A 16,405-nucleotide genomic window follows, 5' to 3' on the forward strand; every position below is an offset into this window, starting at 1 on the left:
TTCCAGAGGCTCAGGAGGCTCGGGACAAGAACAAGGACCCTCGGACAAGAACAGTTCTCCAGCCAGAGGCCTGTCCCGAGCCCCTTTCCTCGCCAAAATAGGATGGACTGTAGGGCTCTGCTCTGTTCACTTTTCTCTGTGGCCAGCCTGTCCCCGCTTCTGTGCTTACCGCTTCCAAAGGGGACCGCCCTTCTGAACAGATGCGAGGAGAAGTCAAATTTAATTAAAAACCAGTTATGTGTGAAAACAAAGTGAGGATGAGCCAGGCGAAGTACCTGTGGGTCTGGCTGGGGTGCATGACGGGTCCTGGGCTTGCACTTCATTCCAGCTTTGATTCTAACTGAGATGGGAGGAAAGGGGAGGCTGGACCCCCGCATCCCAGGGGGGTTCTCTGGTGCTCTGCTGGGTTTACGTTCAGTTCCCCTGCTCACTGCTTCATCACCCCAACTCCGAGCACCATCTAAGTGGCTTTTCCAAAGCAAACAGCTGGACTGGGGGTGGAGGTGCTTCACAGCCAGACTGGAGTTGCCCAGCCCTTCACAAAGGCCCGTCTGTGAGATGGTGCAAAAGACACTCGCGACCTGATCCACAAGCCCCTTGGGCCCAGGGCCAGCGACAACTTCACGGTTACTCAGGCAGGGGTTGTGAGAGCTTTGAAACACAACTCCTTTTTAGGAAACCAGTTGAACAACTGGGGCCCTTGATGCTCTCTGCCAGCGCTGTGATGGAGACCCTGACGCGATTCTGTGCCTCGTGGCCCAACGTTCTTCAAATGAAGATCCCAACACCTTTAATTTCTTTCAAATTAAACTGACTGGCACCCATGTCGAATTGCATTTGCACATTACCCCTTCCAAGCTACACTCCTGGCTTGGAAGCTACTAACAGTCCAACTACTTTTGAAAAAGAAAATAAAATTAGATCTCAGAGGCTCAGAACTTCCATATTAATCTACAAGGCAACGGCTACAATGTTCAAGAATTAAAAAATAAGCAAAACAGAAAACAGTAATAGTTCCCATTTATGGTGTGTTCCTATGCCTGACATCTTGCCAAGCCAAGTAGCTGGAAAGGGAGTTAATGCGTGCAGTACCACACTGGGTTTCTCAGCTCCCCAGGGGAGAGAAAGGCTGCTGTAAAATGTGTGCAAAGAGCCCTGACCTGGAGCCAGGGGACCTGGGTTCTATGCCAGGCTCAGGAGCAGAAGCTGTGTGACCCTGGGCAGGTTCCTTGACTTCACTGGTGATGCTGCCTCACAGCACCTCTTCTACCCATCAGGGCTGTGCTGAGCATTCAGTGAAGTGGACAATAGAAAAGGCATGGCAAGATCACTAACTCAAGAAAGATTTCTCAGGACAGTGAGCTTTAGACTACGTGTCCAAAGACCAGGTTTGTGAGGTCTGTGTCTGCTCAGCCATGGATCTGCTGTGTGACCTTGGGAAAGTCACTTGCCCTCTCTGGGTGTTGGTTTCCTCATCAACTGCAGGGGGGACGTGATGGCATCTAAGACTGTGCGAGTCTATGATATAAACATCCTCCACGTCACACAGCATGATCTAGCCCTAAGGCTCGGCTGGAGTGTCCCTCCTCCTCTGAGAAGTCTCCCACGATTCACTCAGCGGTTGTTCTCTTGCTCCGTGCCTTTCCATGTGACATGGTAGACTGCTTCTCCATTTCTGCGTGTCTCATTGTCAGACTCAGGACAACCTGAGGCTGGATGAATTCTGATCACCTCTAGGCCTGGTACCCAGCACAGATCTTGGCACAGAACAGACCCTTAATTAAGGTTTGCTGGATAATGAATAAATCCATGTGTACCTGGGGCTACAGGTGCCTAAGAATTTAAAACAATTCAGGTACACCCTGCTCAGCCTGGCTGAGAGTCAGTCCAGGTCTATCTGTCTGCATATCTCTGGTGGGTTGCCCTTGTGAAAACTTCCCAAGCGAGCGTGGAGCTGTGGAGCAAAGTGTCGGGACACCCAGCAGTCCTCCAGGAAGGGGGTTTTCTCAAGATGTTCTTCAAGTTTCCTTCCCTTCTTGCTTACATGGACAATGTCCTGGATTTTTCTCAAGATGAAGAATGACAATCTCGGGTCCCTGGGTCTCCCTACGTCCTAAGTCTGAAATTTCCATCCCTTCTGCACAGCGCTGCACGGGCATCGACCCAGGTGACTCTGGAGGCAGGGCCTGAACTCAGGGCTTGCTGGGACTTTCACCTGAGAGCCTGGAGGAAAGATCAGCTTAGCATTCTGGGGGGTTTACTCAGCACATTTTCCAGGCGGCAGTTTATGGTGTGAAAGTAAACTTCCAATAACCCTTCTGTTCACCGAGCTGTGAGCCTGGAGAGGGACAGGCTGTGGGGCAGCCTTCCTCGGGGCACTTGGAGTTCACAGTCTTGGTGTTTTGGGCTGCGGGGCACTTGAAGGTCACGGGCTTGAGAGCAGAAGAGGCAGGGCTTCCCCAGCATTTGACGGCCTCACTTCAGGTCCTCACTACTGGGTAGTTCATACCTTTACTAGTTAACTTTGAGGCAGTGTGTGTGAAAGAGCGTAAGACTTGGAATCAGGTGTGACTCCAAATCTTGGTTCTGCCAGTTGTGGGACCTTAGACAGCCTCCTCAACTGCTCTGAGCTTCATTTTCTTCCTCCGTAAAATAGGAATGATGACAGCACCCCCTTCAGAGGGTACACAGCCCTGATATACAGCTCATACTGATTCCTTTATTCTTCCAGTAATAGTCCATGCCTGCCTGCTATGCGCCAGAAACTGCGCCGGGTGCTAGGAATACAGAGGTCAATAAGACACAGTCTCTGCCCCACAGGAGATCATTGCCCAGACAAAGCCCAAACTGATTGCTAAGATCAGCTGAGTAATCTACAGCTGTTACTCACTTCGGCACCTTTCTGCTTACGTGCAATGAAAAAAGAACCGTGAATCTTAGGATCAGACAGATTTGGTATCTAGGCTTTGTCACTTATTGGCTGGGTAATCTTCAAGGTGCAAGTTATGCAATTCATTGAATCTCGATTTCCGTTTCAGTAAAATGGGGCTAGTAAATCCCACTTTGCCAATCTTACACGGTTGGCATTAGATCAGATGAGGTAATGTATGGAAAAGCCATTTCTGACTTAATAACTTAACACTTATATCAGGTTTTACAGTTTACAAAGCACCCTTCACATACAATTTCTCATTTAACTATCACAACAACGCTGTGCGAACACCTGGCTATTATCCTTCTTAGAGGTGGGGCTACTGAGACCCAGAGAGCATAGGGGAATTCTACAAGGTCGTGTGTTCATCTGGTGCTTTCTCCTCATTGTGACAATCCTCAGGGCAAGGCTGCAAGATAAGCATTTTACAGATATGGAAACTGAGTCACAGGCTAGACAGAGGCAGGCTCATTTTACAGATATGGAAACTGAGTCACAGAATAGACAGAGGCAGGCTCTCCTTTGAGGGAACCTCCTGGCTCTTCCAGCAGATCTCCCCTCGTTTCCGGCCCTGTTGTTTATCCCTTGTTACGTTCAAGTCAGACCCTGCCTATGTGTGAGATGCAATGAGATTCTTTACACAGAGTTTCCCAGACACCCGAGCTCACTTTTCTCCTCTGGAGACTGCGGGGCCGTCCCTCCAAACTCTCCATCTCCCCGCCAGTTTACACTAGACATGCTGCCTTGGCGCGAAGCTAAGGCTGCCTGGTGGCTGAGCACCTCCCCCATCAGTCCTTTACAAGCTGGGTTGTGAGCTCTTGCACATTTTAATGGAAGGGGCCTGAACCGGGTGACCTTGATGTTTATGTGGTGCTAACTGATGGTAACACAACCTGGCAGTGTTGAGCTTCTTTTCTGCAGATGGGCTCTCCGCCCAAGTGCAGGAGACCCACTGCCTCATGACGGGAGCAGGAATCCGAGATTCTGCTTCATTGGGTCTCACGTTGTAGGCCCCATTGCTATTTTTTTATGTACCTCAATTTTTTTTTTTTTTTTGTCCTTGAAATAAAAGGAACTGCTTTATTTTTGCTTCTCTGATTCTGCTTTTACACCGAAGCAGATATAACTTCCCAGAGTGGCTGGTGAAAACCAAATAGGATGATGCTAAAGAACGTGCTTTGACAGCTCCTGTGCCCTTTATGTAATGTAAATGGTACTTTGTGAAATTTGGGTCACAGCTCCTAAGTCTCAAGTTTGCTCAGTTGTAAACTGGGGATGACACTGACTACTGCAGAGAGTTGGTGGAGGAATCACTCTCATCTGCTTAATTTCTTGAGCGCTCACTGGGTGCAAATCCAATGGTGAGCGGGCACTGGGGGATCCAATGGTGAGTATGACAGACACGGCTCTTTCCTGACCTCAAGGAGTGACATTCTAGCGTGGCAGACGGACATAACCTAATTGAATTAAATGCCTTAAGATGAATAGAAGTGAAGCTTCTGGTATGGAGCCTGGCACATAGTCAGGATATGAAAAACTGTGCACACACATATTCTTATAAGAAAGGAAATGGGGTGTAGTGGCAAGTGTTATCAGACTGAAGTCAGATCAGATGTGAATTCTGACTTATACAACACACCTGATACAAGCAAGCATTTGATAAAGGCTAGGCGACGGTCATGTGATCAACATCGGCACTGTCTGACTCCATGCTGGACGGTAGGGGCCGGGGAGGAACCCTCTGACGTACCATAGAGTACACAATCCATACAGTAGACGTGGATTCAGATTCCGACTCTCCAGTCTCCTTGAGTCCGTGCGGAGCCCTTGGGAGAATTACTTAATCTCTCTGGACCATACTTCTTCACCCCCCAAACAGGGAGAGTAACAATGGTCCCCTACAGGGTGAGTGAGTGGTGGTAACTGAAGGAAAGGGTAAATGTGAATGGCTCTATGTAATCTGTGTTATGTATGTCGTGTTCTGTACACTAACTGATTGATGGAGACCTACGACATCCTGTATCAGTGCAGCTCCGAGTCACCGAGAAGGGAATCATCTCCCTGAAGAGCAAGATGTTTTCTAGCAGCAGAGCCTCAAAATTTGGGTATGAAACTCTTTCTCTGGTTACCTAGCGTGGCACCATCAGCCAAGACCATTAAAACCATTAAAACCATTAAAACCCAGGTAGAAGCCACCTGTATGCGTAGCTTCGGCTTCCTCTTAAAAGCGGGTGAAAATCCCCAACTGTCCTAAAGTGTCATTCCAAGTCTGTAAAGTTCCTGGCTGAACTATACAGGGCCTTGGAGAGCAACCAGGTCAGGCCCAAGAACACCCTGGCTCTTCTCCTGGGGAAAGCCGCACCCCCCCGGCACCTCCCCTTCCCCACCCCACCTCTGCCCTGCCTCACTGGTATCACGTCTGTCTTCTCTCTAGACTGGAAGCCCACCTGATGGCAGGCTCTCACTTTTACTCATCTTGGTTCCCAGCAGCAGGCACCAGGTCTGGCAGAGAATGAGCTTTCAACAAATATTTGTTGAAAGAACAGATGAATTTTTAAAAAATCTCATGGAAGAGGTGTTATGTCAGTTGGCTCAACTCTATCCCAGCGCCATATTGTACAAAATTTATTTGGTTAAATATATTCACACAGAGGCTCAGCCTTCTTTGTGCTTAACCTTCTTAGAAACTTATCTTCTCCAATCTCCGACGGATAGCTTGTAACCTTAAAGTGTCTCAGTTCTTACACCCTCACACACATCTTCCTTCGCACCAATGCCCGTGTCATACCTGTTCCCTTTCTATGATGTGGAAGCAGGTGGACACATGACGAAAAGGGTGGGAAAAATATATCGTTTGGCTATTGGTTAATTGTGCTCCGAAGTGTATACACGAGGAAAGAAGCTGCTGCAGTCTCCTCTCATTAAATGTTAATCCCCGTATGAACCTAGAGGAAGCCTCGGACCTATCACAGCTACGTTTTAATTTGTCTGGACTTACTTTACAATCCTGTTCATTACAACAGCTGGTAAGGGAAGCTGTGCCTCTCCCCTAAAGGGAAATACTTATATATAATTTTCCCATAAAATTTCTTTGACTTGGAAAGATGCTCGAAATTGACACAAGTCGGGGACAGAGGGGACCCCACGCAAGGATCTGTGTGCTTTCCTGCTGAGTAAGGAACAGATACAGGTGAGGCTGTCTTTGAAATTCAGGGATGTGAAAGCAGAGCCTTGGCCCCATATGACCTCCTGGGAAGCCCTTTAATAAGTCTGTATTTAGCACTAAAAGGGATAATAGGGAAAACTGTTCTATTCTGCTTAGGACCTGAGGTTCTTAGAAGTGACCTTAAGAAATTTTAGTAAGGGTTAAATAATTTTAAATGATTTCCACTAGGATTTTCTGTTGCATCGCTAGCTCATCTGAGTTAGTGCCCAGTTTGGGGGATTTCTCTGAAATCCTGGTCCTTGAAAATTCCTTGGGGGAATTTCTCATGAAATCCTTGGACACTTTAAGTCCACGCTACACTAAACAGCATTTGAGGCAAAAATAAGGAGAAACTGTAGAACCACTATTGGTGGCACACAAATATTACCTCATTAAATCCTCACAACATCCCTGCAATTTTATTTTCACTCCCTTCCCATCACTGAGGAAACTGCTTGGAGAGACTAAGTGACTTACTCAAAGGTACTTAGCTAGAATGAAAGGCGACTATGATTAACACAGCTTTTTGGTCTGTGAACTGTGGGATCAGGTTTAGGCAAAACCTCAGCTGTAATCTGACATATTTCCTTATTAATTATGTATTAGATCCTCACCCCAGATAGACTAGAGAATCTCTGAAATCAGAGTCTGATTTCACCCTGACTCAATGTTTATCATGTTAAGTACTTTTCCTTTTGTTTGTCTGTTTAACTGTCTTTTCAACCTCCATCCATCCATCTGCCTGTCCATCAGCTCATCCATCTGTCCATCAACCCAATCATCTAATCATCCAATCAGCTATTAAGTCAACAGGCCATCTAACTGCCCATCTATCCATCCATCCATCCATCCATCCATCCATCCATCCATCCATCCATCCATCCATCCATCTGTTTGACTTGGGCTACTTAATTCATCTTTCTGTGCCTCAGCTTTCTCTTCTGCAAAAAAGGATAGAGACACCAACACCTGAGGTTCATGTGAGGCTTAAAAGAACATCATGTAACGTGCCTAATGTCATGTACATCTTTTACAGAGCACTCACTCACTACATGGCAACTATTTTACGTTTATGTGCTAGAAAGGGCCAGGGGAAGGGAGGGTTTGAAGATACTGTGGAGAGCAAGGGGAGGACGTGAACAACTGAGGTTCCTCTCAACAGCCGGAGAGGACTGGATCTGGAGCATAATCAGGAGGACAGGCTTCCTGGGCCCCTCATGCCCTGGGGAGAGGTAAGCGGCAAAGACCCGTGTAAGGGACAGACCAGGATAATGAGAGAACACGTAAACCACGGCCTCCACATTCTCAGTGAGGTAGGAATCTCTGCTGAGGAGGATGCTAATGGATAGATGTGGACATCTGAAAGAGCCCCCTGGGGACTGAGTGTAAGAACTCACAAAGTACCAGAAGAACTGCAGCTCGAACGACCCAGGAGGGGCTAAAGATCGTGAGCGTGACATGATTTGACTTAAAGCACTCAGAAGCCTGGCTGTAAGATCAGAGATGGTGAGTGGCTGGAGTGATCCTGGGTTTTGCAAGGTGGATGTGGAAGAAAGGCACAGAAACAGGGAGCCGAGAGTGAGGAAGGGAGACAGCTGGAAGTAAAGGACTGAGGGAACAGGGGAAAATGAAGGAGAAGGAGAGTGAGTCAGGAGAGAGCTGATGCGGGGCAGGAAGTGGCCTGGATGTGGCCAGGGGCTCACCTTCAGGTGTGTTTAGGGGTTAAGAGACAAAAAGAGGAGGAAAACGCAGAGGAGCAGTTTTCTTGGTCAGAGCATGAGAAGGTATCTTAGAGATTCTCTAACCATCCTGTAGACAGGACAACACGGGCCAAAGAGAGGAAGCGCCTTGTCCTTGGCCACACAGTCATGTGCATATTAGTACCTGAGTAAGAACTTGATGGCTGCCTTAGGAAATAGTCATGTAAGGGGCCAGCTAGATAAACGGCTAAAGGCGGGGAGGCCTCACCACTCTTCGGCCCCCTCCTCTGTGCCTCTGCATAGGCTGCTTTCATGGTCTACATGCTCCTTTCCCCCAGTCTTCACATGTTGAAGTCTGGCTCCAATGCCACCTCCTCCCTGAAGCCTCCTTCCAGAGCCCACACTGGAAGGGGCTTCATCTCCTGCCTTCCCAAAGCACTTTATGCAAACCTTTATCAGGGTTGTTAGTCTACCTGTGTTGCCTCCAGAACCCTGCCATCATCAGATTAGTCTCTGTACTCTGTAGTGAGTCTCACACAGAAAATGTATCTTTGGACTGCATCCATGTACCTCCAGGTTCCAGTGGTCTGAGGCAGGGCACTCCAGTAACTACTCAAGGTACTATGATTTTGCACAGGGCAGAGGCCTGGATTTGGGCAAGCTGGGTATAAAAGCCTTCTTTGCTACTTCCCGGCTCTGGGAAACAAACATTGCACATATCTGAGCCTTATCTTGGTCATTTATAAAACGGCGGTAATGAATCTTAAAATTGATTTAAAAATATATTGAGGACCTACTATATGCCAGATACCCTTAGAAGCTGGGGATTCAGAAATTGTATTAAGTTATTCCCGTCCTCGAGGAACTCAAGTCTGCCTAGTTGTATAAATGAGCACAAAGCTGGCCACCATGCCTGGCACACAGTAGGCCAATTACAATTTAACTCTCACTTCCACAGGCCAGATATCCCTGCATTTTGAACAATTTGGCTCGAATATAGCACCCAATCTCTCTCCCTCCCTCTCCCACAAAATTGGGCAGATGGCTTTTTAGTCTCAGTGCAGGTTACAGGAAGAAGTCAGAAGGGAGGAAGGTATAGGAAAGGAGCATCTGACTTCCTTACGGTAATTAATCTTCTTTTGACATTGAGGCCAAACCCAAGTCACTCTCCTGCGCTTCTCAACTTCCATCCCTATCACCTGAGAGTCAGAGCGGCTCCAAGCCGTGCTTCGGTCCCCCAGATCTAGATGGCAGAAAGCTAATGAGCCTTGGAAACCACATGGCCTTTCACCTCACTCAAGGAGCTCAGAAAGCGTTCAAACCAAGCAGGAAAATGGACTCCAGTACGTTGGTGCAGAGCAGTCTCCAATCTATTCCCCCAGGACTAGAATTTCAAGCTTTAGGAAGCACCTATTACACGAAGAAGTAGGTCGCCTCTATTCACCTTAATTGGAGGGTATCTGGCTTCCTGATTAAAGGAGTTCGAAGCTAGCATGGCGGAGGCCTCCAAGCACGCTCTGACTTTGCAGAATGATTACAAGCCGGGAAAGGACTGGTGAGCAGAGAAGCCAAAGAAGGTAACTGGGACGTGTATTTGTGGCCAGGGCTGAACCACTACCCCACTGAAAGGGCCCAACTGGGTATACTGAAGAGACAGCTGATGTTCAGACCTCCAGCCCTGACACCCTTTTGTGAAGGTCCACCTCTCCACCTCCACCATGGACACCTCCTCCTAGAAGTCTCCCAGGCACCTCAAACTGCATGCCAATATTAGAATAAGCTTTCTAAAACCAAACCTGACCACGTCACAGCTCTGCCTGAAACTCTTCAGTGCCTTCCACTGACAGATAAAACCTAAACTCTTCTAAGGCCATTCATGATCTGATGCCTGCTAACTTCCTTCACCTCTTCTCCCTCTCATTACTGCCACAGATATCCTAAGCTAAGCTACTCCAAACTGTGGTTCTTTCCTAGAAAATGCCAGGATCTGTCTCATCTATGTACTTGTTGCAAATCTTTGACTTCCACAATGGGCTGCTGCAAGGTGCTTGCCTCTTTCTTCCATCTCTGACAATTCAAATCCAACCTCCATCACCCACCTTAAATCCCACTTCCTCCAAGAAGCCACCTTGATCACCCCGGCTGAAAGCAACTGCTCTTCTCCTGAACCCCTGTAGTACTGCCAGGTCCACTGTGGTCATGATCCAATTTACATGGTTCCTGGCAGTGTCACCAAGTGGAGTGGTACCTTGTAAACCTGATACCTGATCCACGGTCAGTATCGGCGTAAACCTTGGTAATAGCCCATGGCAGGATTACGCAGGGGATAAGCATGGGTTCTGAACCCAGAGAAGGCTGGATTTGAATCCTTTCTTTCCCAGAGTGCCTTTGGGAAAGGCACTCAAGTTCCCTGAACCCTGGTTTCCTGAGAATAACACCGTCTGCAATTTCAGAGGCTTATATATTTGTTGTTTGAATAAATCATGAAGCACATACATGGAGGAGTTCTGTAAAATGTAAATAAAATTTCCATTCAAAGGATAGTTATTATTTTAAAATTACAGAGTTACCATACCAGCCATTTGATTGAGGAAGACAGCCAGAGATTTTGTACAAGATATCAGCTTGGGCATCCAAATAGAAACCTAATTCTGAAGCCCAATTTCAGAAGGGCTTAGATTTGCATACTGAAGAGCTCCAGTTGTGATAGAAAATGTTCCAGGGCTGTCGGCGGGAATTCTACTAAATTACAAAGCTGCCAGCTTCTGGTTTATCGACCTTTGACTCTGGCAGTATTTAGGAGCACGCCTGTTTGGGCCCAATTTCCCAGGCTTTGATTAAATGTTAGGAAGTGACCGTCTCATTGTGTCTGAACCGCCACAGTACTTCCCAGGCAACTGGTGGGCTCTTCTCTGCCTCCTTCTAACACACCCACTTCTTTCTCTGCTTCATTGTCAGTCTCTTGGATATTTATTATTCTGAACTTTGATTTTAGGCTGTCACTGGCTGTTGGGAAAGGGCACAGGAAATGTCAAGTCTCAACGGACACGATTCCTTGGGTGAAATTCTAACGTAGAGTTTCCCCTCCCAGAACATACCTACACAGAAATAGCCCAGTCTGATCGTTTCCTTTTGATGTTTAATTGGATGTCGGTGCTGTGCTTTCTGGGCTGAGAAGCAAATGCTTCTCAGAGAGTGAACAATTCCCGCTACACAAATGAGACTTGTAACAGGGGAGAATGCTCAACGCTGAATCTAATCTTCTCTGCCATCCATGAACAGAAGACAATTTCTCTGGCATTACAGCATCTCTCTCAGTCTTTCTGTCATTAGTAAGAATTAAATTCTGTTCCCTCAAATCTAAACGTAATTATATTTTGCCTCGTAAATAAAATTGAATTACCATTTTCAAAATTTAGGGCTAATGCAACTGCTATGTTTAGAGCTTTAATTTTTTTTAACCCTGTTGCTACTTTCAGGTTTTTTTTTTTTTTTTTAAATGGGCTTATTTTGCTATCAATTGTGACTTCATTTGGTAACAGAGCTTTTCTGTTCCATATCTATCTGGTCATTCTTGTTATTAATTATGCTTTGTGATTTGCTTTTCTTTTTGGTAGGGGAGGAGAGTAATAGAGAAGAAACTGGAAGCTCAAAGGATCTGAGTTTGAATTTTAGAAGGTCTCGCTAAGCTGAGGTAGGACCTAAGCCATGATGCACTGAGAGAGTTAAAGAAAGAGCCCTGACGTGGAGTCTGAAAGGGAAATCTTCAATGCGCGTTGAAAGATTTTTTAATTTGAGATTTTCAGCAAGACACTGAGTGGACTCCATGACTGGGACCCTGCCTGCCTCCCTGGCCTCACTTCCTCAGCTCCTACTCTCGAGTCAGACTCAAGGAGGACCGCTCTGTACTTCTGCACATGCTGTTCCCTCTGCTTGGACGGCCCTCCCCTCCTCTGCCCCCAGGAACCCCACCTCAGTCCCCTCTCACAATCTGGCTCACAAGTCTCCATCCCGGGGAAGACCTTCCCAGGTTCTTCTCTGTCCCCCTCCTGGCCGAGGGCACGCTCCTGCCCTTGTGCACCCCAAACCCACCATAAATGTGACGGTTGAGGCCTTAACACCTCATGACTCCGTGTCACCTCGTGAGAGTGGCCTGAGGCATGCTGATCCCCGGGGCCTAGAATGGTCCGGCACATGAGAGGTCAGGAAGGGCTGTGAGTGAATGGAGGGGGTGTGTGTGCTTGTCAGCAGTGCGTGCGCATCCGGAGCTCTTCTGGGGTGCTCTCTGCGGAGGCTGTGCTCCTCTCTGGAAAAAGCTCAGGAAGCTCAGTCCCTGGGCAGAGGCCAGTGTTAGCGCCGTAGGGCCCTTGTGCTGGTGTCTGGGGATAAACGTGTCAGCACGTTAGTGACTCTTCACTTAGACTCGACGACCAGAGTCGGGGGCTGGGGGGAAGGGGGGTGGGTAGAGAGTCTCAGTAACCACAAGAAAACCGAGCCTCCGAGAGAGAAAGCAAGTTGTTCAGGTCACACAGACTCCAATCCAGTTCTGGCTCCAGACCTTCACCATATAAGCTGCCCTCAAACTTCAATTCCTGAGAGTTGAAGGACTGTTTGGCTAATTTAGACTCAGTCATGCACTCTAAAAAATATACATTAATACTTTATTTATTGAGTGCTTACTGAGTGCCAGCCACCATGCTAGGCATTTTATATATACATATTAAAACTAATGTGAAAAACAGCCAGGTATCATGAGCCATATTCTTTGGATAAGCTCAGTCTTGAAATTCTAGCTTGGTCCCGCTCCAAATGCCATGCAATTCTTTCTGACTGCACATGCGACGCCCAAATCCATACCACTGAATCTCTAAAAGATCTCCACCTGTTATTCCATGAAACCCAACTGCAATGAAATGGTAAGAATCATAAACCACCAGCATGAGCATTTTACAATCAAAATCTCTGCCAGGTACTGCTTCTGTGAGCCAGCAACCCAAAGGAATAAAATGTATGAGAGGGCCCTCTCACATAAAGGTCATTTATGGAAGGCAAGATTGGAGAGAGCTCGTAGAGAAGTGGAAACGAGGAATGAATTGATGAGGCTGAGGACAGAGATGACTGGGCTGGGGTGGAGGGGAAGGAAGACCCGCGTGAGAGCCAGTGAAGGGGCAAATGATGGGTTTAAGGGATCGAATCTGATATGGTATTCTGGAAAATGCCACAGAGCCTGAAATCTTCTTTAGAAGATTTTAGAAGATTTAGAAGTTATTAGGCTCTGACAGAAAGGTAGGCTTTTCCAATTTTAAGGACCATCTCAAAGAGGTTAAATTCCTCCCCTTTTCTAAGGCAGCTCTGAACCAAGAGGATGAAAAGCCAACTAAAGCACTTGAGGGGGTGGGTGTGGGGAGGCAGCCCTTCTGCTCCGCAGGGCTACTGAGCGTGCCCCCTTTATGCAAAACTGATGAGGCACCCAGCCCAGCAGGACCACTCCCTGGGGAAGGTGGATTGAAGGAGGTGAAATGATGCCAGCTCTTATCCAGAAGGGGCTCTGGCTGGCTGGCACTGCCCATGAAATGAACATGGGCTAGGTCTGGAAAGTGAAGGACGGGGCCCAGGAACTCGGTTTTAGCTTTGCAGAGTGTTATGGGGGCGTGGGGGGAGCAGATAAGGTTGGGGGTCGAAGGGGGGAGGTGGGTGGAATCCTGAGAGAAGGGATTAGACTGTCCAGCGGGTAGTGTGCTTGGATCTTCCTGGGCAGAGCCTTTGGCTGTAACCCCTCATTCTTCTTTGATAATTCCCTGGATAAGTCATTCATTCAATAATCACTAGAACCTAATGGCTGTCAGGCCGTGCACTAGGGAGAATGACAGACACTGACTTTATGGGCTTCACAGTTTGACAAGAGAGAGGCACATTTATAATACATGGCTCAGTACACCGAAGAGCTTAGGAGAGGCCTTGAAGCCAGACTTGGGTGTCTGTGCATCCGTGCTGTGCCACTTTCCAATGGGGAGATGCTGGCAAGGAATTTAACTTAGTTCTGACCTTCAGTTTCCTTATGTGGAAAACAGACGTGGTAATACTTCCTTTACAGGGTTCTTATGACCCTTAACTAAGATAATGGTTGAAAGCACTTAGTTCAGCACCTGATACATGGTAAGCATTAAGAAATGGACAACTCTCTAATTAATGCTCCATCCTGTGACTTATCAGGAAGAAAGACAAGATTACTGGCAAAGAAACCTCTTTGGATGGAAAGAAGACTTGAGGTAAGAGCTGAGGACTTGGAAACAGAGGGCCTAGATTTAATTCAAATTCTGCCACTGATGAGTTACTGCGGACAAGTCGTTTCCTCTCTCTAACGCCTTCCCATCTGTAAAACAACTGCAGTAGCAATCACCACCCCCATCATCACCACCCCCATCACCACTCCCATCACTACCATCATCATCACCACTATCATCACCATCACCACCATTACAACCACCATCATCACCACCCCCATCACTACCATCATCATCATCACTACCATCATCATCATCACCACCATCATCATCACCATCACCACCATCATCACCACCCCCACCACTACCATCATCATCATTACTACCATCATCATCACCATCACCACCATCATCACCATCACCACCATCATCACCACCCCCACCACTACTACCATCATCATCGCCACTATCATCACCGTCACCACCACCACCACCACCATCACCACCATCACCACCACCACCATCATCATCACCACCACTATCACCACCATCACAAGCACCATCACCACCAGCGTCCCCGAAGACTGACGCAGTGAGGTTCCACTGGGCCCAGAGCTGAGGACAGAGGTGTATTCGGGGTGGCAGTGGGACATATAACCTGTGCTCTTCCAGGCCACAGGAATCTACTTAAACAGTTATCTTATACGGTTCGTCATTGACCACATCAATGAGGCAGGATTTAAGGAGGAATTTCTGAGACGAGACAGCAAGCCAAGCTGCTGAGAACCCAGAGGCCTGAGTAAACACTCGTGTAAAGTCTGACTTCACTGTTTCCACAAACCTAACCAGAGTGCTGGGAAACTCGTCAGCTCACATTTCATTACAGGCTGGTTGTTGAGTGCAGGGCATGTTGATTTAAGCTGCTTTCATTAAATCCTGCTCTCCATGCCAAACAGCACGACATTCATCTTAGGCAAGAGATGGTCCTGCTTCCTAGGAGGGCCAGACGGCAGGGGCCCATTTCTGCCAAGCCCACCACCTAGAGTCAGTCCTACAGGATGTGTCTTCCCGCCTGCAGCTCCTGGTGAGAAGGCTCTGGGCAGTGCCTGTGCCAGCCCTGCCATGCCAGGAGCAAATAACGTAAAAGGTGTGACCCGAGCTACCCTTGCTGGGTGTCTGACTTGTGCCGGCCGCCGTGCCAACCACTTTCTCCATATTTTCTCACTAAATCCTTACAACAATCCCACAGGTAATTTACCTAAAAGGGAAGGAGGGGAAGCAACTTGCTGAAGCCATTCAACTAGCGGGAAGTTCAGTGCCTGTTCACCACCCTGTAGCCGCAGCCCTGAGTACAAAGACAGCTCCCTGGCTAGAGGGGCATCTGCTCAATGAGGCATCTCCCGCTTAGCTTTAGGGCCCAAACTCCATAGTTTTCAAACAGCTTCCACTCAGTGAAAGTTCCCTCAGAAGGGAGGGAGGGGGAAGACGGGGAGTGCTCCCCGCCACAGGCCCTGTTCTCGCGCACACGTGCACTATACAACTTAATCACCACATGACCCTCTGAGGTGGGCACTGTTATTATTTCCATTTTTCAGACAAAGAAACCACAGTCAAGAAAAGTCAAGTCCCTTGCTAAGGTCACACAGTTAGCACGTGCAGAGCCAGGATGGAGCCTAGGCAGGTACAGCCAGGACAGCAGGGAGGGACAACCACCGTCAACGCGCTTTCACGAGCCTTCAAACTGGCTTCCGGCGGGAAGTGAGAGCCAGGGAGAAGCTATGGCCGTGGGGAGGCAGCGCGGGGTGCTGGGCAGCGGGGTGGCCCCAGGCTGGGCTCGGACTCCCAGCTGCGGCAGGCTCCGGGTGCCTCAGGTAGGTCACCGAGTCTCAGGGTGAGGGTGGGGATGGTACCATACCTGTCACCCTGCCGCCTGGTGTGTGCATGTGTGTGCGTGCGCGCGCGCGCGTGTGTGTGTGAAAAGGAGAGAGAGAGAGAGAGAGAGAGATCTTTGTATGCTTTGAAGCACTCAACAAACACAAATTGTTATCACTATTGCAAGGGGAGATGGGAATTTTGAAGTCATCTATTAAATTCCTGGCCTTGTGGCAATCATGACACTGATTTAGTCAGTTATAGGTTAGAGATTTAAAAACTATAATCCACGTTTCTGAAAGGGCACCTTTCATCTTGCCTCTCTCAAATGCCTCCGGTACTATCAAGGGCTCTCACCAGTGCGTGCTGTAATCACGCTCATAACATAGCTAACATTAACGGAGCCCCTATCATGTGCTGAGTAGCATGCTATGTGCTTTTTTTACTTTATCTTAAATAATCCTCCAAATAA

General features: G+C 47.9%; 1 protein-coding gene across 1 annotated transcript in view; it reads right to left on the reverse strand.

Annotated features, from left to right (window-relative positions):
- Positions 1-16,405, reverse strand: part of TENM4 (teneurin transmembrane protein 4) — a 385,973-nt gene that overhangs the window by 123,762 nt on the left and 245,806 nt on the right. The gene's annotated exons all lie outside the window — the stretch shown is intronic.

The sequence above is a fragment of the Lagenorhynchus albirostris genome, chromosome 9, assembly GCF_949774975.1.
Source record: "Lagenorhynchus albirostris chromosome 9, mLagAlb1.1, whole genome shotgun sequence".
In the NCBI taxonomy this organism is placed as follows: Eukaryota; Metazoa; Chordata; class Mammalia; order Artiodactyla; family Delphinidae; genus Lagenorhynchus; species Lagenorhynchus albirostris.